This window comes from Scatophagus argus, chromosome 12, assembly GCF_020382885.2.
Source record: "Scatophagus argus isolate fScaArg1 chromosome 12, fScaArg1.pri, whole genome shotgun sequence".
NCBI classification, from domain to species: Eukaryota; Metazoa; Chordata; class Actinopteri; family Scatophagidae; genus Scatophagus; species Scatophagus argus.
This window is the reverse complement of record NC_058504.1, coordinates 24085580-24112953: the sequence shown is the minus strand read 5'-3', so window position 1 is coordinate 24112953 and position 27374 is coordinate 24085580. Positions and strand designations below refer to the sequence as shown.

At 41.6% G+C, this 27374-nt stretch overlaps 1 protein-coding gene across 3 annotated transcripts in view; it reads left to right on the top strand.

Annotated features, from left to right (window-relative positions):
* Positions 1 to 27374, top strand: part of enpp6 (ectonucleotide pyrophosphatase/phosphodiesterase 6) — a 79913-nt gene that overhangs the window by 13839 nt on the left and 38700 nt on the right. The window lies entirely within an intron of this gene.

The window sequence follows — 27374 nt, the reverse complement described above, 5'->3', positions numbered from 1 at the left end:
TCCGTGCATATGTGTTGTTATTGTCCAGGTGTGTGAGCACAGAGTGCAGTGCTGTGGAAATTGCATCCTCTGTACTCCTATTGCTGCGGTAGGCAAACTGATGTGGGTCCAGTGTGGGTGGGAGGTAGCTCTTCAAGTGTGACAGAACTAGCCGCTCGAAGCACTTCATGACAATGGGTGTGAGTGCAACTGGGCGGTAGTCATTCAGGCATGTTGGGCTGGAGTGTTTTGGGACTTAATGCAAGTCACTGTGAATAAGGTAAATATTATGAATAACAGATATAAGTATGAAACTTTCCCAGTTGACAACCATTTTTTGTATAGTGAAAATTATGCATTATTTAACTAAATGTGCAATAATTTGCATAAATGTCCAGGAGTAAGTTGGGTGTGTTGTGCGATGAAAGAGTTCCAGCATGAATGAAAGGAAAGGTCTACAGGACAGTGGTGAGACCAGCAACATTGTTTGGTTTAAAGACAGTGGTTTTGAGGAAAAGACATTCTAGATTCATTGACCTTCATTGTCATTGAACAGTTGCCTGTACAAGGAAATTAGACAGCAAGGCCAAGAAAGTGCGAGGTGAAAGTGTCAAGTGACAAAATGAAAATGTCAAGTGAGCATAATAAATAATAAACAACAATAAACAATAAATGGGCTACGTGCAGAGGCAGTGAATAACGGTGCTGCACTTTGAGGTAGGAATCACAAAATAGTCATTGAAAAAAGCAGTATCATTGTTCCAGTGTATTTAAGGTTCTGACTTCCCAAGGGAAGAAGCTGTTTTTTAGTCTGTTTGTTTTGCATCTGATGGATTTAAACTTCCTCACAGAGGTCAACATGTTGAGGTGGTTATGATGAAGGTGGTCTTTTATGATTGCCCTGGTGAGACACCTAGAGCTGGCGATGGCCTTCTCTGCAGTTCTAATAACCCTCTGTAGTCTCTTCCTATCGGCCACTGCGTACCACACAGCGATGGCATGCAGCAGTCGATTGTAGTCCCATAGAAGGAGACCAGAAGGTCAGTCTGCAGCCTGCTCCATCTCAGGACCCTCAGGAAATGGAGCCGCTGCTGAGCTTTTTTTTGACTAAGCAGATCTGTTAGCTGGGATAGTGAATTGGTCAAAGGATGCTGAAGTTAGAGCTGCCAGGCAGGAGGTCTAGAGGAAGACCATAGAGGATGTTTATGGAAGATGGAAGTAGTTGGAAGTTTATGGAAGTAGTGAAGGAGGACATGAAGGTAGTTGATGATTGTAAATGTGTGATTTTTTTTATTTACACTAATCTGAAAGAGGAGAAGGCATTTTATGGAAGCAAAATAGCCTAAGTATCAAAAATGTTTCACATAAATGACCAGTGCATGAATAAACAATGTTTTCACCTGTAAAGTCTGACTTTAAAGAAGACATATACTTTTTGATTTTGCACAAAAACATATACTTTTTGATTTTGATTTTGCACAAAAAGCAAGATCTTTTTGATCTTGCTTTTTGTGCAAAATCAATTGTCTCTAGTTCAAACTTTATTCCTGTAACTTGTCTACATCACTATGTAACACAGTGTAGAAGCTGTCAGTAAATCAACGCGCATTCACTCTTTCTTTATGTCACAATATGATCCTTTATTTCTTCTTAATAATCAGCAGAATAAATCAGAACTCATAATAAACAGAAAACTCGCTTCATTGCGAAATGCGGTTGAAAAATTGTTTGCCCTTCCGTCTTCTAGCCAAAAAACCCTCACACCTGTCCTCAGGTGACATCTATATATAAAGTTGACGCCCTGCTGACATCATCATTGCATTTCTGTCATATCACATCAACATAATCAACAGTATATCATTAACACCATCATTATTATAATAAACATGATACGGTATAAATAAAACACAAATCAGTGTATTGGCTTCAACACACAGCATTACCTTCATTTCCACCAATGTCAAAATGCCACACATGGACTGATATGCTACCTAGAGACCTTAGGCGGCACTAGGGCATCAGGTGTAAGGAGGTTAAATTTGCTGGGAGATCGACTCTGGCTTAACTCAAGTCTTTGTCTCAAGTCAAGTCTTTGTCTTGATAAAATACAACTTGAACCTTATTCAACTATGAGCCGTTGACTCAGACTACTATAACTACATTTTCTATTATCATTCTTCACACAGATTAACATAAAATAGTTAATGCAATGAAATAAAATTAAATATCAATCACTGTAGCAGTAGGCAAAAGCATCACCAAGGCAATCAACAGAGATGTACAAACAAGTTCAGAAAACTCAAAATTTTTTGTCGTAACTGATTACATAAGAACTTTTAAGTTATTCTGATAAATTCTTTGAGTTACACTATACTTAAAAAATATGTGTTCAGTTGACTTAATCTGTATTTTAAGTTCAATATATTTTTTTAAATTCCTTAACTTAATATTTGTCTTCTTCACACTTAAATGATTTAATTGAATGATACTTATAAAAACTAAATTATATGGACCTGAAAAAATTAACTGTACACAATGTATTACATCAGTAGTATCTATTCAAAATATTACACCTTAATGAAGTCAAAATATTTACCACTTGTCATCTTAAAATGTACAAGACGCCCTGTTTTCAGTTTGTAATGCCCCCCGAAGACATGCCAAAAAAGTAACATAGTTAGATATAGTTGTGTACATGTAACTGTAGAACTGTAACCATGTATGTATGATTGTGCAAGAGAAACATCATCCATGCAATAAAAGGTTCTAAAAGTGTTCCTGTCAGATTTCCAAAAATTTATTAAGGTATAAAACAGCACCTTAAAACCTACCTTTTAAAAAGGCATTACCAACTGTTACATTTTATTTTTTTTTCTTTTCAGAACAATATATCAGGCTTAGTAAATCTGTGAAATGTTGAATTACATTAAAATGCAACACCTGTAGTCAAATATATATTTTAGCAGCCTATTTTGAATAATTGGGAATGAACAAACGTTCCCTTCTCTTCACTGTATTTTCTCAAAAGAAAAAAAAATCTTATTGAAGTAGCAGCATGAACATCTATTTTTGTGCAAATGAGAAAAATGAAAAACATACCAAATAACAGAATAAAATACAACAAATAAAAGAAAATAACTATGAAATATAAATAATAAATAAATAACTGAATTGCCATTAACAATGAGAGCATACTGATCAATGAGGAGGCAGTACAACATAATAAACAAAAAATATACCTCTCATTCTAAATTTATAAAAAGCCCACTGAGCATATGCAAAAGTGCTTTCAACATTTTAAAAGACATGTCTATAATATCAGACACATCTAAGAATGAACAACAGAACAACATGCCTGTAATAATGTTGCTGACATGAATCACATTTATGCATTCCTGCACTCAGCAGCCATGCATTTCTCACCTTGTTTATTCTTTTAACAAATCATATGTCAGGGAGAGTAGGCATGGTTTTAATGGTTTGTTATCATCCAGGCACATCAGCACTTTCTGGATGAATGTGAAAGTGTGAATGAGTTTATTTGGATAATCTAAGTGTAATGCATGATTAAACCAAGCAGCAGCACAAATGCATCAGCCAACCTGGGAAGCTCGCTCATAACAACTTCTTCCTCTGTCACAATGGATATGTTATCAAGGCTGATGCTGATGGAACCAGTGGAGTCAGGGACCACAGAGGAGCACTAGCTGTATGTCAGTGGTCTCCATCTCATCTTCACCCTGCAAAACACAAGAAAGAGGCAAGCTGAAGAAAACCTAAGGAGTACTGGAGAGAGCAACGTGAGCTAGAGTCAAGCCAAGAACAGAGAGATCAGTCACTGTCTGTGTGTGTGCAAGAGTGAGGTGAAAGTGAATACTTACATTCCAGGTTTTGTAGAATTCAGTGTCATCCTCCCGGAGATACACTGGAAGTGCACAAAGAGCCAGAGTGTGTCGCATGTTGATGTCATGTTCTTCCTAGATTGAGAAAAAAGAAAAAATCTTTATAGAAATATTTTGCCATCATACCCAGTCCGTGTCACTGGTATAACAATGTAATGCTTCAGTTATGTTAAAATAGTAATCTATCTATGATTCAGCAGGATAATCGACTACTATCAAGGCATCACAAGCTTTAAGTCAATATTTGTGATCTGTAATGACAACACATTATATGATCAGCATTGTCCCCATGGAAAAGTCAAACATAAACTTACCTCCAAGTCATAAATTCTCAGCATCTCTCGCAGTGCCTCTGCTCCTTTTCCAGTCCTTGAGGACTTCTGTCGATACAGCAAAACTAGTTTTGGTGTGTATTGGTCAAGTTCACAGTAAAACTGGTTGCGTAGTTTCACGTTTGTAATTCGATGGAACTCTGCAAACACCTGTTCACATATAAACATTTAGGTGTAAGAACAATGTGGAGTTGTCAGATATTTTCTACATGAAATGTTAAATAACAGTTAATTTTATAAACTATTACTAAGTAAAACATACTATATATTTACCCGTGACTGCATTTGCAAGGCCGGCCAGTTCTCCGGGAATTCCCTCACCTGTGAACTTCCTTGAACAATGTGTTGGCAGCGAAGAGCAAAGGTTGTGTGCATGAGCTTTTCTATCAGTATCTGGTCTTTCTCAGTCTTTTCAGTCTCTTGTACGATTTGTACTCTCATTTCCTCCAAACTTGCCTCATTCTCTCCCCTGGGGAAGTTGGGCAGGTAATTCACCTCAGCTCTTCTGGCTCTTTTGATGTTGGAATGATCATTTTCAGGGTTGGTATGGCTCCTCTTGCCTGCATTGACGGAGACCTACACACAACCAGATCTGGCCAACTTAGTGCGATAATTCCCCATCTTGAACTTCAAGGCCACCTTTCATCCATACCATCCATTCTTACTTCCATGTTCTCTGAGGCATGGATGAGCTGCTACTAGAGCTTCAGCAGCCATACCCACTTCCTTGTCATGTGGATATGGCTTGAAGCTGTACATTGTTTCAGCCATGTTTTCCAGGATATTGTGTTTTTGGGCTCTTGTTAATTTCAGTGTCTTCCCAGAACTTTCAAAGGCAGCATTTCCCTGTGCACTTACATGCTTAACTAACTAAAAGTTGGCACAGGAAAACAATCTGGCCAATTTTTCTGATGCTGTCTTAAAGGTACATGTGGGAGTATGTCTGTGTCTGAGCTTCCAGTGGAGGATGCATCACTTTCAGATCTCACCACTTTCAGTGTTCCTTTTTCAGGGAGCTCCTGAATATCCACAAGAACACTGAGCTGTCCATTGAAGTCAGGATCCTCATATTGAAGAGCAAAGTCACAGTCCAGCCTTGGCTTAAACTTCTCTTGCATTATATTCTGGAGCTCTTCTACTGACTGTGGTCGCTCGGTTAGAATGAGCTTCATGGCAACATCTGTTGCAACACATACACGGAGCATAAATTTGATCTTGATATGTGTTGATGTACTGTAACAAAAAAAAAAAAAAAACAGTAAATGAAGTTAGTTTGATTGTGATTAAGAATCATCTTTGAACAAAGTTTTTAAACATTTACCTTAAATGAGCTGAAATTTCAGTGTAGTAATATGAACTGTTTTGGTGTTAAGAGCAGTCTTCCATCTGTTCTGTATGCAGAGAGAGGCAATGTGTCATTGAGCTCTTTTAAAAGGTGGACAGTCAAGTTCCCTGGTGAAAGTTCGTAAGATCTCAGATGTTCAATGTAATATGATGTGTGTCTCTTGCAAAGAAAGACAATCTGATTATCGACAAGGAGAATCTGTTCAATTTTGCTAAACTGAGGCAATCCTCCCTCCTGTCCAGGAGACACAGACACAAACATCTCCACGCCATAATCAGTTCCATCAACACTGACAACTGATGTGCTGTAAATCATGCTGCTGTCTGTCATGTGTTCGACGTATGCTTTTGCAACATCAGGAAGCCCTGATACCATCACAGACGAGACGCTTGATGTCTGCTGGTGAGGTCTGAAGAAGGATGGGGCACTGAGAGAGTATGCCATCATGTGTTGGTGTCTGTTTGCTAGTGTTTTTAAAACATTCTTGAAGTTTTGTGTGTCATGTACTACGTGCTTGAAAAAGCGGCGTTTTCCCTCAAATCTCATTGTCCACAAGTGGACAAGAGGTCCAAAACAACGTATGAGGTCAGGGTAATGCTCTGTGTAATGATGCTTTGGTCTGAGTGTGAAATCAGGGAAAAACTTCCTGCAGCATGTGTCTATGATCCTGTATCTTCATTTGCAAATACTGGATGGATTCATCTGTAAACACTGGGCAAATCATAAGCTCTACTATGTCTTTCAAATGCATGAGTACACTCCATGCTCCATCCTCTTCTGGAACTTTACTACCAATGATCAGTGGAAGTAGTCCGAGCAAAGTAGCATTTTCATGGCCATTGCCACCAACCGTGAAGGACTTTGGGATAGGCTGAAGTCTGTCAACCTTGTCTGTGTGCTTGTATGGGAATGAGACAGTTTTTCTGTTTAAATACTCCAGGGTGAAGTATTTATGACAGATCATTTTCCCATACACAGTGCAAGCTCTACAGGCACAATGCCCTCAAGCAGATCGTGCAGGATATCTGGTGGGAAAACTGTGACTGCATGAAAATACTATAGACCCTGCCTCAGAAAACCACTCTGACCCTGACTAACCCCATGCAGTGTAGCATCAACATCATGACTGGTTTTTGTCCGCACACTGAATTCTCCACTCCCAACATCATGAGTCTGAATTTGGTCTTTGTTAGCTGTGCAGAATCTGCAAATATATTGAGCTCTGAAACACTTTGTAAATCCTGCTAATGCATGAGCTGCAAGATTATCAGCAACGACACACAAGACTGTTCCCTTTACGGCTTTACCAATGGACTCAATAAAAACACTGTCTTGCTCAAGAGTTTGGATGTCTCGTAACAGAGGACCAAACAACCTATATCATAGGTTGTTTGGTTGTTTGGTATCCAAACCACTGAACTTCGGACACCTTACATAATGCTGCTAACTAAAGCACATGCAATGATGATCTAAATTTACAAGGCAGATCAGCAAATACCCAGTAGACTGAACATAGTTTATGGGTCTTCCGTGATGTTCCAAGAGGGTTTGCTATTTCAAGATCATCGATGAACAAAAGGAGTGGTAGCTTTAGATCATCTGAGGAAGAGAATAATTCATTCTCCTTATAGTATGAGCCACCTTGGTGGCTCATGAAATGACCTTCCTTTGACATCTTTGTTTCTAGAATTTTGTTCAGAATGTCTTTATGTTTAAACATTTTCTGAATCATGTTAAGAATAGGAACATGGACAGCTGTGTGTCCTGACTCCAGCACATACTCTACAGGCTTCACCACAGGGTAGTTTTTCTCAACAAATGTTTTCCTTCTTTTGATTGAAGATAACTCTTTACCTTTAGCTGTGGCATTTACAAGAATGTTGCTTTCCAGAACAGCAGTAACTAGGTCATCTAGAGTATTTTCACTGACAGAGATGTCATGATGTTCTAAGACTTCTCTAAGGGATTGCTTGACTAGAGGCTGGCACAGGGAAAATATTTGTGTCAGATGCTCCACTATGTCCTGAGTCGCCAGGTCAGACACATGAAGAATTGTTTCCATCTTTAAGAACAGTGATGCTAAACTTTGGTGCAGCTGCGCTCTTAAAGAATATGAATATGAATATGATTGTTTTTTGTCCTTTGTTCGCTCCGTTGCATCCCCCGCTAAGGTCCAGCCATCTTGAATTTTCTTGGTACGTGCCCCGATTGGTTGGGTATAGTGACGTCAGACGTCACGTCCCCGCACGTACACCTGTTAACTTAGACGTTTCAAGTTAAGTGACAGTGTTCACTTAGACATACTAAGCCAGGTGAAATCAAAATGAGATTATTCATTAAGCATACTTAATGTTTCAGTGTCAGGTGAACTAATTAGCCCACTTTGATTTAGTTGCCTGCAGTAGTACTGTTCGGGTTTACAGTGCATATTAAAGCAAAGAGAGAGCTGTACAGTTTTTACACACCGCATAGTAGATCACTGTTCAGTATTAAAGTTAATTCGGACAGCATATCAGGGGGACAGCTGTTTGCATCTTTATCTGCTTAGTTGCTCACCTGCATAGGGGACTCAACCTCTGTGGATTGAGCTTGGGTAATATAACTAAAAACAAAAAACCAAACAAACAAACAAATAAAAAAGAAAGAAAGAAAAGAAAATATGTCAAACAGAATCTTCATATGAAAAATAATCCCTCCCTAGTCACTGCCGGTACACTACAAACACTATAATAATATATGCACATTGCCAAATCTAGAGCCTGCGTTAAAAATAAGCAAAGAGTACATAGCGTTGTTAAACTGCACCTAATGGTCAGGTCTTTACAGAGTCTGAAATGCATTTAGAAAAGGACCCCACACTTTCTGAAATTTCCCACTTGAATGCTTAAGCGAGTATCTAACCAAGCAGGACATGATTTCTTCTAGCCATTGTGCATGAGTGGGACAGGAGACATCTCTCCACCTGAGCAGGATCAGTCATCTGGCTAGCAGGATATAGTGTGTCATTTTTCTTTGGATAACTTCACCTCCTCCTCCACGAGCCCAAAAAGAGCAATTAACGGGCTTGGTTCCAACCTGATGCCTAACACCCGAGACAGTGTATGGAAAATTTCCCGCCAATAGCTGGTAAGGCTTGAACAGGACCAGTACATGTGGATGAATGAAGCCTCAGCGAAACCGCATTTAATACAATGTATAAACAAATTTGAAATATGATCCCTGTGCACCACTTTGAACTGAATTAAGCTGTGACGTGCACAGAGAGAGGCCGAGCCAACCAGTTTAAGAATGAAAGTCCTGTGTCCAGTGTCTCCTGATAAAGAGAGACCCAAGACTTTCTCCCATGCTGTTCTAAGCATATCTGTGGAGGCACGCCCAAGAGCTAACACCATGTTATAAAGAGCTGAAATTAACTTTTTTAAATTGGATTTACAGAGAAGATTCAACAATGAACAATGGTCAAATCTGTTGATATTAAAGAGCCAGATAAATGAGAAAGAACAAAATGCCTTACTTGAAGATATTTGAAAAAGTTTGACTTCGGAAGAAGTAGCTGCTCAAAAGACGCCAAGCTGTTGCCTATGAACAGGTCTTTAAAGCGCATGATATGCTCCATTCATGAAAAACAGAATCCTGGCAGGATGGTTTTAAAAGATGGTTTGATGCAATGGGGCTCAGGAGGGAGAAGCTGTGAAATCCAAAGTACTTCCAAAATTGTGTCCAGATTTTTAAAGAATGTTTAATCACTGGATTTTTAATGAATCTGAGTGAGGGAAGTGGGAGTGGGGATCCGAGAAGTTCCAGCTCCATCTCTACCCAGTCAGGGCAGTCAGGTTGGCTGTAGTAAAAAGACCAAAACACAAGACAGCGCAAATTAGCAGTCCAATAATAAAAGCGAAAATTTGGAAGAGCAAGACCACCAGTAACCTTGGTTTTTTGCAGGTGGTTCTTGTTTTGCCCCGCCATAAATATGAGGAAATAACTGAATCAATCCCCAGTGGCCATATCAAAAAGCATGGGGCTCAGGGGACACCCCTGGCGGGTTCCGCGATGCACACTAAATGGTCTTGACCACTGTGAACCACTGTGAGTTTGTCTGAATTGTGGCTGTGGGGTGTGAATAGAGTAATTTAATCCATGAAGTAAATTTTGGGCAAAGCCAAATTTGTCCAACGCAGCAAATAAGTACACCCACTCAACCCGGTCTAAAGCTTTCTCTGCGTCGAGAGAGACAGCGCATTCTGAGATATCTTCAGAGGAAGAATAGATAATGTCAAGCAGTTGTCTTATATTGAAGGACTGCCTGCCTTTAACATTTGTCTTCATATATATAAAACATGGTTTTACTCTTCAGAAGTGACTGTTCAATTGAGTAGGCGCTGAGCAAATCAAATTTGGTCTTAAGTTCCAATCGCTTTTTGTATCAATCTGGATACTTAGTCTGGGTGTATTTTTTGTCAATCTTTCTAATTTTGTGGGCAAGGTCTGATTGCTCTGATTGGGATTTTCACTTCACTCCGAGCGGTGTAGGCTATAAGCTGCCCCCAAAAGTAATCTTTAAGAGCATCCCACACAATTAGACAAGAAGTGTCTGGGGACATATTAGTGGTAAGAAAAGCTATTTCCTCCAGCATAAGCTTGACAGAGTTGTCGTCTGACAGCAAAGTTGAATTAAATTGCCACTGTCTCTTCCTCTGAGGGAGGCCAGGGAAAGACATGGTAAGGACAATAGGGGCGTGATCAGAGAAGACAATACTCTGAATAGCACACGAATGAACCAGTGGAATAAAATCATTATCGATAAAGAAATAGATGATCCTCGAGTAAGTGTGATGGATGTGTGAAAAAAAAAGAGTATTCTCTGTCATAAGGATGCAAAGGATGCCATATATCACAAACACCATAGTTGGAGAGAAAATCTTGAATAAGACAGGCTGACCTACTTGCCTTGCTGGGGTTAGTAGAAGATCTGTCCTAAACCGGGTCTAACCAACAATTAAAATCACCTTCGAAGATAAGAGAGTATGCATTAAGACCCGGAAGCAATGAAAATAGTTGTTCAAAGAAACCTATGCCATCCACATTAGGAGCATAAATGTTTACAAATACTGTGTGTGTTATATAGTTTACCTGAAACAATCACATATTGACCAAACCTTTCAGAGATTACATTATGTTGCAAAAAGGGAATATCTTGACTGATGAGAATTGAAACTCTCCGGGAGTGAAATCCCTGCCCCGACCATCGTGACAACAGACGGACATTATCTGAGCTGCGAATATGGGCTTGTTGTAGTTCTGTTCATATCACTTGATAAATAAAGTTAGAACAAAGCAGAGTGACCTAAGCAAAATATTAAGAAATAAGATGTGACTAGTGCATTGTGCTGAATTTAAAGAGTATTAAAAAATCACCGGCAGTGACATATTCTCTCAATCCACCCTCCCCAACCAAGACAGCTGTTAAAAAAAACAGCAAGCTCTTCAGAACAAACATTTTCCAACAACACCTCTTCCTGTCTCACACACAATTGTCTCACACACAACTAACTATTGCTCCCAGTCCCAGCTGCTAGCGGTGAGTCTACGTCCATACTACATGCCGCGGGAGTTCTCTCATGCCATCGCCATTGTTGTTTACATCTCACCGCGGGCACACATGGACACGGCGTATGACGTCATTCAGTCCGTCGTTGCCAGGCTGCAAACACAACATCCCTAAGCCTTCATCCTCATATCCAGGGACTTTAACCATGTTACTTTGGACAATACTCCACAGGATTTCTACCAGTTTGTGGACTGTCCCACCAGACTGAACCGGACAATAGATCTCTTGCATGCTAACGCTAAAGACACATACACGGCCATCCCCCTCCCCCCACTGGGACAAGCTGATCACAACCTGGTGTTCCTTCAGCCTGAGTACACACCAAAGATTCAGAGGCAGTTCAAGAAGGGAAACAGGGAAGAGCTGAAGCAGGTACAGACGGAGCTCAAGGCCCGCCTGAAGGAGGCCAAGGAGTCCTATAGTAGGAAGGTGGAACAGAAACTGCAACAAAACAGCATGAGGGAGGTCTGGGAGGGGATGAAGGCTGCAGAAAGACCTGCAGCACTGCAGAAGGGGACACAGTGAAAGCAAACCAGTTCAACTAGTTCTTCAACAGGTTTGACTCTAATGCTAATGTCGCCATTCCCCCCTCTACCCCCTCAACACCCGTCCACACCCATCTCCATGCAAATGGGTCTGCTTCTCCCAATATCCATTCAACACCCACCCCCCAACGCAAGGACACAGACTCAGCCCCTATCAATATCACTTGTCACCAAGTCAGCAGGGAACTGAAGAAACTTCGCTCCATCAAGGCAGTCGGCCCGGACAAGGTGTGCTCGAGAATGCTTAAGGCCTGTGCTATGGAGCTGGGGAAGCCCCTCCAGTAGATCTTCAGCATGAACATTCACCAGGGGAAGGTTCCAACCCTGTGGAAGACATCCTGTCTTGTCCCAGTCCCCAAGAGGCCACACCCAAGACAGCCCTGCAGTTTGCCTATCCAGCAAAGGTTGGGGTGGACGATGCCATCTTGTACCTGCTGCACAAGGCCCACTCTCACCTTGACAATGGAAGCAGTGATGTGAGAATCATGTTCTTCGACTTCTCCAGCGCTTTCAACACCATCCAGCCCATCCTCCTGAGAGACAAGCTGCACAACATGAGAGTGCCCCACACAGTTTGTTAAGCTGGGTGACTGCACATCTGACCCCCTGCTGAGCAGCACCAGAGCACCTTAGGGCATAGTGCTCTCCCCGGTGGTGTTCACACTCTATACATCTGATTTCCAGTATCAGTCGGAGTTCTGCCACATGCAGAAGTACTCAGATGATACTGTGATAATGGGATGCATTGAGGAGGGGGTGAGGGACTTCGTCAAATGGTGCAGGGCTAACAAACTGCAGCTCAACACATCCAAAACCAAGGAGCTGGTGGTTGACTTCAGGAGGAACAGACCCCATCCCACACTGGTCTCCACGAGGGCACGGAGGTGGAGGTGGTCAGGACGTACAAGTACCGGGGTCTGCAGTTGGATGACAGACTGGTCAGTGAACATGGACACCATCCACAGGAAAACACAGTCGTCTGTATTTCCTGAGGAGGCTGGGGTCCTTTAACATCTGCAAAAAACTGCTGCTGATCTTCTACCAGACTGTGGTGGCCAGTGTCCTCTTCTATGCTGTGGTGTGCTGGGGAGGCAGCATCAAGAAGAGGGACGCAACATGGTTGGACAGACTGGTGCGGAGGGAAGGATCTGTGGTGGGCACAGAACTGGACTCTGTAGTGTTAGAAAAAAAGGACCCTGGATAAGATCCTGTCCATACTGGACAACGCCTCCCACCCTCTGCACAGGACTCTGATCAGCCAGAGGAGTGTTCAGCACCAGGCTGCTGTCTCTGATCTGCTCCACAAACAAACTCAGGAACTCATTTGTTCCCCTGGCCATTAGACTCTACAACACATCTCTGGATATTCAGGGGTCATGATCGCAGCGACAGTCTGTCACACCAGGCATAAAAAATCACATTATTTATTTACTCCACTACGCACCTTACCTTATATTGTTTTGCACAATTAACCTGCACTTTATAACTCATTTTCTGAGTAGCAATCCTTTTACATATGTTTATACTGTGGCTTTTTAGTCTCTGGTTTTTACACACACAGTCAATCTGGTCGACCTGCTTTCTCTGCACTCTGTTGTACTTTATGTAGCATATGTTAGTTTATTTAGTATGTTTAGTCTATTTTTCTATTTTTTTTGCACTAACAGTTAAGCCTTGCTTGTTTGTTTACTTACTTTTGTCTAACCTACACTGCTGTAATGGGCTACTGGTGCTTGAATTTCCCTCGGGATCAGTAAAGTATCTATCTATCTATCTATCAGTCTTGATGACTGGTCACGACCGCTTTCTGGGGACTAGCTTCGGTGCCAGAGGGCAATGAGCCCTGTTGATTTCTGGTCCTGATGGCAGTAACTTGCTCCCAAATACCTTCACACAGCAGTTTTGAGAAAAAGACGGTGGGACGTTTTGACTTCTGCTTCGGCTCTCCAGGTCAGAGACTTTAGCCTTGGGCCTAGCATTGTCATCACTCAGAGTCAAGCAGATGGTCTCGAGGTCCAAAACTCTTTGACTGATGTCCTCTGCAGCGAGTTCAAGGGACGAGACACGCTTGCCGCGTTCCTCTACTGGTCGAGCTTTGAGTTGAGCTGGCTGAATGTTGTCTTGAACTCAGTGGCTAGGGCTTCACGATGATGTTCAAGCAGCTTAGCTTGGCTTCCAGCGTTAAGCTAACGCTAGATTCTTTTTAGCATGGTTTTCCACTTTTTGAGGCCATTTCAGAGAGAAAACAGACTTTTTACAGGCAAAACAGGACGGGAGATTAAAGAAGACAAAAAATAATCTTTTTTAACAATGAAGTTTGAGGGCTGGGTAGTTTGAAGAGCATTCACAGGAGCTCTTGCCAACACGTCTACTCCATCTGGCCTCCCGCCCAAGAGTCCTCGGGTTAAGCTCCATTTGAAGCACTCCTTTTACCTGACTGCAACACCAAGGGGTTCATTTCAGTGTGTTTTATTAGTGAATGTAGTAGGCCTAGGCTTTAACAAATAAATAAATAATAAAATAATAATAATAATAAAAAATAATAAAATAAAATAAAGATCTTAAAATGATTTGTGTTGATGTTGTGTGTTGTGTTGTGTCTTGTGCAGATGGCCTGTTGCTGCTGTAAGATGTAATGAATGTGCTGTATGAATAATGTTTTAACTAGACAAGATAAGGATTACTGTAGGCATGCAGTTTTTATGTACTGTATGCCAAGATAACATTCAAAGAAAACAGGCACTGATACTTTGACCTGACCTGTACCTTGGTGTTTTACAATATAATATATATTTATGCATGCCACAGAATAGATAAGCGATATGTGTAAGGGTTCAAATTCCTGCTTAGAACAGTGTGCATGAATACATTTGACAGTGAGTTTGCCTAAAAAACAATCAGTTGTGAAGTGTTCCAAAGAGGCATTCCATAGCTTACCTAATTTTTTGTTGCCTCCTTCCTGTTGTCCTAATTTGCTTGAAATGTGTTTCTGTCATCCAGTTCAGAATAGTGTGTACAAAAATCAATTAAGTTAAAACTTTAAAAGTGGTTTGTACTGTTTTCAATATGTCAAAAAGGATTAGCAAATTATCACCCTCTGTTTTATTTATTTATTTATTTATTTATTTATATTTATTTCCAACTACTTTGTTACAATTATTGATGCATTAATATTAATGCATCAGTAATTGTAACACAGAGTGGTGTTGAGGATGAAGTTTGCTTAAATTTTTTGCAATTTTTTAAAAATGAAAAACAAAAAATGGAACATGTACATAAATATTCACACCCTTTGCCATGACACTCAAAATTGAGCTCAGATGTATCCTGTTTCCATTGATCATCCTTCAGAAGTTTCTACAACTTGAGTTGAGTCCACCTGTGGTAAATTCAGTGGATTGGGCATGATTTGGAAAGCCCTTACAGTTGACAGTGCATGTCAGAGCACAAACCAAGCCATTAAGTCAAAAGAATTGTCTGTAGACCTTCAAGACAGGATTGTGTTGAGGCACAGATCTGGGGAAGGGTACAGAAAGATTTCAGCCGCATTAAAGGTCCCAAAGAGCACAGTGGCCTCCATAATCCGTAAGTGGAAGAAGTTTGGAGTCGTTGGACTCTTCCTAGAGCTGGCCGCCCAACTACACTGAGTCTAGATGGAAGTCATTCCTCAGTAAAACAGTAAAATGCATATTATAGCCTGTCTGGAATTTGCCAAAAAGCACCTGAAGGACTCTTAGACCACGAGAAACAAAATTCTCTGGTCTGTTGAAACAAAGATCTAACTCTTTGGCATAGCATCATGTTGAAACCAGGCACTGCTCATCACCTGGCCAATACCATTCCTACTGTGAAGCATGGTGGTGGTAGCATTATGCTGAGGGGATGTTTTGCGGCAGCAGGAACTGGAAGATTACTTCAACTCTTCTGGGAAGGCTTTCCACAAGGTTTAGTAGTGTGTTTATGGGAATTTTTGACCATTTTTCCAGAAGCACATTTGTGAGGACACTGATGTTGGACGAGAAGGCCTGGCTCGCAGTCTTCGCTCTAATTCATCCCAGAGGTGTTCTATCGGGTTGAGGTCAGGACTCTGCAGGCCAGTCAAGTTCTTCCACACCACACTCGCTCATCCGTCTTTTTATGGATCTTGCTTTGTGCACTGGTGCCCAGTCCCCTGGGAGCATGGAATTGTCCAAAATCTCCTGGTATGCTGAAGCATTCAAAGTTCCTTTCCCTGGAAGTAAGGGGCTAAGCCCAGCTCCTGAAAAACAACCCCACACCATAATCCCCCCTCCACCAAACTTCGCACATCGCACAATGCAGTCAGACAAGTACCGATCTCCTGGCAACCGCCAAACCCAGACTCATCCATCAGATTAACTCCGCAGAAAGTTGGCGACCTCTGCGCACTATGGACCTCAGCATCTGCTGGCTCTGCTCTGTCATTTTACGTGGCCTACCACTTTGTGGCTGAGTTGCTGTCATTCCCAGTTGCTTCCACTTCGATATAATACCACTGACAGTTTACTGTGGAATATTTAGTAGCAAGGAAATTTCATGACTGGACTTGTTGCACACTGGAATTCCTGAGAGCAGCCCATTCTTTCACAAATGTTTGTAGAAGCAGCATGCCTAGGTGCTTGATTTTTTACACCTGTGGCCATGAAGATAATTGGAACAACTGAATTCAATTATTTGGATGGGTGAGTGAATTCTTTTGGCAATATAGTGTAAGTGTGCCAAGCTTATAGAATTTTGAGGGAGAAAATGAATTTAATCCATTTTGGAATGAGACTGTAACATAGCAAAATGTGCAAAAAGCAAAGCTGTGTGAATACTTTGTGTGAATATATTTTGAGAACTTTTTGGTATGTTGTGGCCGTGCACAAAACATATGTGAGCAAATTTATTTTGGTCTAATTTATTTTTGTTGTTTTTATTTATTTTATTTATTGCTGGTTTTCAAGAGATTTTGACAAGGAAAGATTGTGAAAAGTACTAATGTAACACCACTCTAATTCCAAAGTAGTGGGAACACATAAATAAATTAAATAACATAAATAAAACAGAGAGTGATAATACTTTATAACACTATGAACACTATGATAATACTATTCTGAACTGGATGACAGCAACACATTTCAAGCAAATTAGGACAGAGGCAACAAAAAAACTAGGTAAGTTATGGAATGCCTATTTGGAACACCTCACATCTGATTGTTTTATAGGCTAACTCACTACATACATAGTTATATTAATGTTTCAGCTGGTAAAGGTGGAGCTAATTTTTATTACTTAATATATTTACAGGTAACTTGTAAATACCTCCAGTTATTAATCAAGTCTTTAAAATTTTAAAGTAACTAGCATCTGATGAAGAATAAAGCAGTGGAAAATCAAAATACTCAAGTAAACTATGTCAAAAACTGTACATAAATACAGTCCTTGAATAAATATACTTAGCTACTTTCCACATGCGCTATTTTTATGTAATTTGGTTATGACAGTGTTTGCTTCCCTTGATTGTTGTTTTTTAAGATTTAAGAATGAGTAACATGATGTCGTGTAATGGAGTAATGTTAGCTTAATAACAATAAGTTAACCAAAGACTGACATTAAAACTGAAATTAACTGACACCTTGTTAGGGATCAACTCTGCGTCTGTGGGTTTGGATCTGCTGTGTCTATAACTGTAGGAGTTGCTGGTGCTCACAAAAAATCAAGCCCTGTATTCGTAACTTTCTACCAAGCATCAGTAATTGGTGTTGGTGAGGTGAGTTGTCTGTGCAGAGGCCAGAGGATAAAATACAACGCCAACACCAGAAGCAGCCTGTTCACCCTCCTGCTGTCTGGCAAGCAATGCAGAAGTGTGTCCACTGTGGTACCAGTGTGGACTAAAGAGCAATAAGTAAAGAACCTTGTACCTTTTACCAACAAAGGTTTTACTGTGAATGCTACGATCTACAAGAGGGGCTTCCTGAGAACAATGATTTGCACTTTTTAACTTTTTTTAACTATTACAATGGCACTTGGTAGTGGGTGGGATATATTAGGCAAAAAGTGGATAAGGGAGACCTTGCTGACCTTTGCCCACTGCCAAAAGTGTCCACAATGGGCATGTGAGCATCAGAACTGGACCACAGATCTATGGAAGAAGGTGGTCTGGTCTGATGAATCACATTCTCCTTTACATTGTGTAGATGGCCAGGTACGTGTCATTTACCTGGGGAAGACATGGTACCAGGATGGGAGAAGAAGGTAAGATGGCAGAGGCAGTGTGATACTCTGGGCAATGTTCTGCTGGGAATGCTTGGGTCGTGCAATTCATGTGGATGTTATTTTGACAAATACCACCTACCTAAACTTTGTTGACCAAGTACACCCCTTCATGGATCAACAGTATACAGTATAGTATAGGGTACATAGCCTGTTATTAGGGACAGATTGATCATGTCTAATAGACAGGTGCTAAGGGTAAAGCTTCTTTGAGTTGCTTAGTAGGGATGGGGTCTAAGAGGCATGTTCTTGGTTTGGATGAATATATAAGTGAATGTAGCTGATGAGGGTCAATAGGAGAAAAGCAGTCAAGATGATTATCTGTTTCTACTGTTCTTTCTAAGGCACCAGTGTTTGATGGTAGGTCAGTACCAGCTGAGGTCAGTAGGTGTTGAATTTTGTCTCTAATATTTAAAATCTTGTCGTTAAAAAAGGTTATGTAGTCATTGCTGCTCAGGGTCACAGGGATACAAGGTTCGATAGTATTATGGCTCTCTGTCAGCCTGGCTACAGTGCTGAAGAGAAACCTAGGATTTGGAGTTTTTGTGCATTTTGCTTCAATTTGCGAACCTCTGTATTATACTGGGGTGCAAGTCTCTTTTGCTTAATGCTTTTCTTTTTTAGTGAGGCAACAGAGTCTATCGTTGTCCTTAATGAATTTGCAGCACTGTCCTCAAAATGGTCAATTTGAGAGGGATTGCTGTAATGTTCACTAATATCGGGATATGACACTGAAGTAAATGACAATAGAACTGCTTCTTTAAATTTAGCGACAGCACTATCAGACAGGTATCTAGTGTAGGAGTTTTTACTTGGTGGTATGAAGTCAAATATTACAAATTCAAAAGTTATTAAACAATGGTCAGATAGAAGGGGATTTTGTTCAAAGACTATTAATTGTTCTACTTCAATGCCATATGTCAGAACAAGGTCAAGAGTGTGACTGAAGCAGTGAGTGGGTTTATGTACACACTGATAGAAGTCGATTGAATCTAATAGAGAGATAAATGCTGCACAAAGGCTATCATTACTATCATCCACGTGGATGTTGAAATCGCCCATAATAATTACTTTATTAGTTTTAAGGATGAGACTCGATAGGAACTCTGAAAATTCCAGTAGAAATTCAGAGTATGGGCCTGGAGCGCAGTACACTACAACAATAAAAACTGGTTGTACTGTTTTCCAGGTAGGGTGTGAGAGAATAAGGCTTTTGAATGAATGGTAGTTGACTTTGGGCTTTGGATTGAATGATAGGTTTGGGTCAAAAATGGCTGCAACTACACCTCCTTGGCCATTATCTCGAGGAATGGGAGTATTAATATGACTGGGGGAAGTGGATTCATTTAAGCTGACATATTCTTCTGGCCGAAGCCAGGTTTCAGTCAAACAAAATAAATCTATATTATAGTCCAATATTAACTCATTTACTAGTACAGCTTTAGATGAGAGAGATCTAACATTTAACAGTCCACAATTAATTCTCCTATTTGTTGTAGCTATGGAGGTGTTGGTGTTGATCTTCATTAGATTTTTATGTATAACTCTTTTGTATTTGATTTAATTAATTTAAGTGGTCGGTGGACAGACACAGTCTCTATGGGATATTGGGTGGGTAACTGTAATGGAAGCACAGAGAGGCATGTAGGACTGCAACTCTGCTTCCTGGTCTCAACTCTGGGTTGTCAGGGTTTTGGTTTAATAAGAAACTGAGGGAGATTTCTAGATATGAGAGCTGCTCCATTCAAAGCGGGATGAATGCTGTCTCTCCTAATGAGACCAGGTCTTCCCCAAAAGGTCTGCCAATTATCTACAAATCCCACATTATTTGCTGGGCACCACCTCGACAGCCAGCGATTGAATGATGACATGCGGCTATACATGTCATCATTGGTCAGATTGGGTAGGGGTCCAGAGAAAACTATGGAGTCCAACATAGTTTTTGCAAATGTACACACTAATTCAACATTAATTTTAGTGACCTCTGACTGGCACAGTTGAGTGTCATTACCGCCGACATGTATTACTATTTTACTGTATTTACGCTTATCCTTAGCCAGCAGTTTTAGATACGATTCAGTGTCGCCCGCTCTGGCCCCAGAAATGCATTTGACTTTGGTCGCTGGTGTCGCTTCACGTTTCTGACTACAGAGCTGCCAATTACCGGAGTTGATTTCTCAGTGGGTGTGTCGCTGAGTGGGGAGAACTTGTTGGAAACATGAAGAGGTTGGGGGTGAACCGTGGGCTTGTGCTTAGGACTATGCTTCCTCCGTACAGTCACCCAGCCTCCCTGGTTTCCCGGCTGCTCGGGAGCTACCGGGAGCAGGCTAGGGGCTACACTAGATCAGTCCGCATTGGCTAATGGGGGCTGGCTAACTACAGTAGCTAAAGACTTTGTTTCCATGGTGCGGAGCTGTGCTTCTAATTCACTAAGCCTCGCCTCCAGCGCTACAAGTAAACTACATTTGTTACATTTACCATTTTCACTAAAACAGGCAGAGGAATAGCTAAACATGTGACACCAAGCAGAAGAGCAAGAGGGAGACAGAGAAACCGTCGCTAATGAACAGGCTAAGTTATCTTAGCGGAATTTAACAAATGCTAATCGGTTATAAGATTTGCGTGAAATTATTAAAGTGAGTGATAAGTGTATGACTAGAACAGACGTTCAAAGTAACAGCGTGAAATTACTCACTACAGCGAATAGTAGAACAACTTAAGTGATGTCAAATTAAAGCTCAGACAGAGCTACTTGTAACACCAGTAACACACAACAATAGGAAATGACGTAAGACGCTTACCGCAAAAGGAAGCCAAAGTTCGAGAGATTACCACAAAGTATTTTCCAGTATTTTATAAGCAGATTCTTGAGCCACCGTGCATCAGATACATCGTAGACATTAATGGAACAGGTCTGCAATAACCGGATGGCAGTCCAGCTAGTCATTACCAAACTCTGAAAAGAAAATGTACCACATTTAATGTTCATTGTTAATGTAGCCAGTTGAAGCAATATCAATAATACTCTCACCAAAGACTTCACATCCTGTCTGGACAGCTTTGAGCTACAGCAGTTTGTTAACTTCCCCACACACATCAACGGACATATTTTGGATTTAATTTGATGAGGATTCCCTCCCTCTCTCTTGCTACCACACTACAACAACAGCCTCCATAACCTTCTAAATAATTTTGCTCCACTCAAAACCAGATCTGTCTCATTTACTCTCTCTGCACCTCAACAAAAATTGAACATATTCACGAGCAGCTGACACCCACTTCTGCTCCAAATTCACCCACTCCAGTCCTATTTGCCCCCACCCATTCACTCTGTGCATTCACCCTACCCTACCCTCAGTCAACGAAATCACCAAACTTATTGAAAAATCCAAATCCTCAACCTCCCAGTTAGACCCCCTTCCTACCATTCTTGTAAAGACCACCCTCCCCTCTCTGTCCCCTCTCTTCACAAACATTCACTCTTCCCTTACCACTGGAACTGTCCCCTCCTCTCTCAAAACACCTGCTGTAACAGTACTCAAGAAACCCTGTTCAGATCCCAACAATCTCAATATTCAATTTTCGTTCTATTTCAAATCTTCCACTCACCTCCAAAATTCTTGAAAAAACAGTTGCTGCTCAATTCCATACCCATCTATCCCACAATAATTTATATGAACAATTACAGTCTGACTTTCGTTCTCTCCATAGCACTGAAACAGCATTTTTCAAAATCACCAATGACCTTCTTCTTGCTGCTGACTAAGGTTCACTATCCATTCTCCTCCTGCTTGATCTGAGTGCAGCCTTCGACACAGTCTCACACACCATTCTTCTGGACAGATTTTCCTGCAATATCATCACAAACACACCTCTGTCCCTGTCACCACAGGTGTGCCCCAGGGCTCTGTGCTGGGGCCCATGTTCATAATTTACCTTCTCCCCCTCTGTCACATCTTCTGCAAAGATTTTTTGTCTCTTATTTTCTCTTATTGTTCAGAATCAGAATCAGAATTCCTTTTTTTATCCCTGGAGGGAAATTCTTGTTCTTACAGACATTGCACATGCAGTATTCCCAACCAAGAAAGGAGAAAAGTGCAGAGTATAAAAAATAGGATAAACAATAAAGATAGGATAAACAAAAAAATAAATCTCAAAGTACAGGTATTTACAGAAACTGTATTCAATTTTTTTAAGAAAATTTAAAATGCAGGTATGTACATGTGTAGAAAACCAATATATACATTGTATATATATAAAGTGAATGTGTCCGTCACAGTGCTGAGTTTAACAGTTTGATGGCGACAGGCAGGAATGATTTCCTGTGTCGCTCTGTGGTGCATCTGGAGTCTTTTGCTGAACGAGCTCCTGTAGCCGATCAGCACGTTCTGGAGAGGGTGAGAGGGAAAGTCCAGTATAGTTCTTATTTTGTACAACATCCTCCTCTCAGACACCACTGTCAGAGAGTCCAGTTCCTCTCCCACAACATGGCTGGCCTTCTTGATGATTCTGTTGAGTCTGTTAGTGTCCCTCACCCTCAGGCAGCTGCCCCAGCAGGCAACGGCATATGTGATGGCACTGGATACCACCGACTCATAGAACATCCTCAGCATCATCCTGCAGATGTTGAAGGACCTCAGCCGCCTCAGGAAGTAGAGGCGGCTCTGGCCCTTTCTGTAGACCATGTCCACGTTCTTGCACCAGTCTAGTTTGTGGTCTAAGTACACCCCCAGGTATTTGTACTCCTCCACCACCTCCACAGTGTCCCCTTTGATGTTGATAGGGTCACTGGAGCCTTGGTTCTCCTCAGGTCCACCACCAGTTCTTTGGTCTTTGTCACATGGAGCTGTAGGTGGTTTTTCCCGCTCCATGTGACAAAGTTGTCCACTACCGTCCTGTACTCTCTCTCATCCCCCCCAGTAATACATCCAACCACTGCAGAGTCATCAGAAAATTTCTGAAGATGGCAGGACTCTGTGCAGTGCGTAAAGTCTGTGGTGTAGATCGTGAAGAGGAAGGGAGAGAGAACAGTCCCCTGTGAACAGAACCCTGGTGTTGCTGATCACTTCATCTGACAGGCAGCATTTCAGGCGTACATACTGCGGTCTGCCCGTCAGATAGTCTGCGATCCAGGACACCAGTGGGGCATCCACCTGCATCGCTGTCAGCTTCTCCACCAGCAGAGCCAGCCCGATGGTGTCAAACGCACTCGAGAAATCGAAGAACGTGATTCTCACAGTGCTTGCCGGCTTGTCCAGGTGAGTGTAGACTCTGTTCAGCAGGTAGATGATGGCATCGTCTACTCCAAGGCGGGGCTGGTAGGCGAACTGAAGGGGATCCTGAAGTGGTTGGACCATGGGCCGGAGCTGTTCCAGGACGAGTCTTTCCAGGGTCTTCATGATGTGTGACGTCAGGGCCACAGGCCTGTAGTCCTTGGGGTCGCTGGGACGCGGCGTCTTCGGGACAGGAACGAGGCATGACGTCTTCCACACCACGGGGACCCTCTGAAGACTCAGACTCAGGTTGAAGACATGATGAAGTACTCCGCTTAGCTGGGGGGCACAGGCTTTCAGGACCCTGGGGCTCACACCATCTGGGCCTGCAGCTTTGCCTGCACGGAGTCTCTGCAGCTGTCTTCTCACCTGATCAGCTGTGAAGGTCATCGTTGGGGTGATGGGTGGGGGAGGAGTGCATGTGGTACCGAGGTGAGAGTGGTCCACCCAGGCTTCTGGGGACGAGGTGTGAGCGAGGCCATCCAGATGGAATGTGGGGGGAGGGAGAGAGGCTGGAGTGGCTAGTTGCTGCAACCGTACTGCTGAGCAGTCGTTTGAAGCGTGAATTGGGGTCCCAGTGTCGAATCTGTTAAAGAACTGATTCAGCTCATTCGCCCGTTCCACACCGCCATCAACTCCTCCGCTGTTTGGCCCGTAACCTGTGATGGTCCTCATGCCACTCCACACCTCTCTCATGTTGTTCTGTTGGAGTTTCCACTCCAACTTCTCCTCCTCCGGTGCCTCTCCTTTGCCTCCCTGATCTTTATTCTCAGGGTGCACTGAATAGCTCTCACCTCCTCCCTATTGCCTGCTCTGAAAGCCCTCTTCTTGTCGTTGAGGATGGCTTTGATGTCCTTGGTTACCCACGGCTTGTTGTTGGGGTAACAGTTTACAGTTGTGGTTGGGACAATGGTGTCCACACAGAAGTTTATGTCGGCAGTGATGCACTCAGTGAGCCCATCAATGTCCTGGCCGTGGGGCTCACAGAGTGCCTGCAAGTCTGTCACCTCAAAACAGCCCTGGAGTGTCTCATTGGCCTCGTCTGTCCATCTCCTCACAGTCCTTGAAGTTGTGGGCAGACGCTTTACGAGAGGCACATAGCAGGGGGAGAGGTGGATCAGGTTGTGATCTGACCTGCCTAGTGGGGGGAGGGGGGAAGAGATGTAACAATCCTTTGCATTAGCATACAGCAGATCTATTGTTCTTCCCTCTCTGGTAGGACAGTTCACAAACTGAGTGCTCTTATTGTTGTTTGGTGTTGCTAATTATTGTGTGTGTTTTTTATGACTAATGATGTAAAATGACCTTGAGTGTCTAGAAAGGTGCCTATAAATAAAATGCCTTATTATTATTAATATATTCCCTAAATTGACGGCGAAAGCTGAGGTCTCCAAAATTTCCTCCAAATTTCCTTTCTTCCATCACCAGTGACGTCATTTGATGCGTTCAGTGATGTAATTGTTACTAAAGAAGAATTCCAGGCAATTTTAAACTTGGATGTCTAGTATGGTAACGTGCAAACGTTTTGTTTTTGCTCATAAACAAAACTTGTTCACTTTGGTTGTAGCTATGTTTCCTGTAAAAAAACCCAAAATATGAGTGCACAAGATGTTATATACAAAGATACATTTTACAGTGTTTGGCTGACTTAACCAGGGCTCCAGACTGCAATCAAATACTCGCATTTTGCGACCAAATCAGGAGACAGCATGAGTAATTTCCTAAGGTACTCACACCTGTGCACCTAAATAAATTTCAGGCAGTGTGCCAGTAAATTCCACACCCACTCACGCGTGTCTGATTAGTAGCCTACATTTTCTTCTTTTTTAAGTGGAAAGGGTGAATATTCTGGAATCTGAGGCTGCAGGTGGCTGGCCAAGGTTAGTGAGGGAATGGAAGGAGCATAGATATTGATGGCTGTAAGTAGCTAATGAGTGACAGGGGAGGGTCCTGGACTGGAGTTTATCAGTGGAAGGAGGCGTGTCGGTTTGACTCTGTTAATGATGGCAGCAGATGAATGAACGGTACAATGACTAAGCGAACAATTAATCAGTTCTTTCTCCCAATCCTGTCTTGCGGGTTGGGCCCATTACAGGCAGAGACTAGCCTGCTAGAGGAGGAGGCATGTCCTGACTCAGCTATGGCGAAATAAACCTGAAAGTTTTTTAACGAACCGCAGTAAAGTAACACAGCATTTTTCATTGCAAAGGAGGAACTGCCTTGCACGAAATTTAAAGGTCAACTTGAGCTTCAAAGAAAAAAACGGTTAAACAAAACTTTGTTTTTTTACATTTTTGAACACAGTCAAAGAACATAGTCTGAACAAAGACACGATTTTTGAATGTATATTTTCTATTTTCTGTATTTTCTAGTGCCATAATGACTGCTCTTTATATGCTATATTTATGTTGGTGCTGTGGTTCACAATAAAATGTATCACTGAATTTAAAACAACCCATGGTAACCCCTGCTTTTATTATCAGATTATTTATTAGTAACACTGGAAATGAGTAGAAATGTGAATATTTGCATTTCCTTTCGTTTTAACGTGTATTCCTAAAATTTTTTAGTCTGGAGCCCTGTTAACATTTTTAATCTTGCATGCATGAACAGACACAAACTTTTCTTGTTGTGAGTCAAGTATTAGCTGTCAAAAAGTGTCAGCATCACTGATGCAGAAAAGGCTGAACCCCGCTGCAGAGTCAAAAAGGCAGGGATGCGAGGCAGAGGTCCAAACAATAGTCTTTATTTATCTAAGCAAAAACTCAAAGAAAGCACACTTAGTGTGGCATGGGATCTAAGAAAAACTGTGGCAATAATACCTGGCAAAAACATGTCATGGCAAGACAAAGTTCTCCTGGCTTGAACTGAAGACATTCAAAATCCTGGCATGGAACACACGACAAAGTAAAAGCAACACTAAGGCTCTGAGACAGGTGACTGGGAACACGAGGACCAAAACCTGAACATAAAACATGAAACATGGCACACTTCAAAATCAGCAAACAGAACCAGGACATGACAGAAACCTTGAACATAAACCAATGAAAACACATAAGACAAACATGAAACATGGCACATGGACTCCAAAATCAATAAACCAAGAATAACAAAAACACCAGACATGAGATTAGCTTAACAAACATTACTACTTTTTACTATTATGTGTCAAACCTACATATAAATTGTTTGCTGATTGAAGACAGATATACGTTTTGATTATGTATAGGATTTCACTGACAATTAGTAATTTTATATATTAAAACACACACACACACACACACACCATGCACAATATTCTATATATAAATTGTTAATTTTTTGTTTTACTTGAATGTTTTACAAATTTGGTTTTTTTTTTGTTGTTTTTTATTTTTGTGGTCCTATTTTTTTCATTGTGGAGCACGTGCCTGTTAAGGTTTAACAAAGATGGTCTCCAAATAGCAAACGAACAGAGACTGAGTAAAACTTAAACGACTCTTTACTGGAGATATTCTTCACAAACACAAACAGGGTCGAACAGTTGGACAGAAAACAACCTGAGCCAGGTGACGAGTGAGTGCATAAAAGTGTCCAATAAACAAAGAAATCCAAAGATCCGATCCACAAATCCAAACCAAGAATCGCAATTCAAAAACAAACCATAGGTCCAGTGTAGGAGGCGGAGCAGGCAGAGGCAGACCAGTGAACCTGGGCAGAGGAAAACAAGGTTAGTTTCAGTAGCATGGCTGGGTAGTAAGGGCAAAAGTAGTAAGCGGGCCTGACTTAATACCTCTTAGGAAGATGGTATAACAACCACAAGATAGAAATCCTGACCGTGCTCCTTTAAAAAAAAAAAAAAACCCCATTAGCTCCCCGGGCGCTTGATGCAGCCCACTGCTCCTGTGTGTTTCACCGCATGTTGCATGTTGCATGTGTTTGTGTTTCAATCAGTGATGGGTTAAATGCAGAGAAGTAATTTCCCAGCTTTGGATTAATAAAGTAAATTAAAAAAAAAAACAAAACAAAAAACTCTTCATCCAATGTATTTCTCAATTGATTCTTACTGTGTGGGTTATTAAAACATTATCATTAAAGCTCAAATGAGCTGCAACCACATAAGGTATAACCAGTGTTG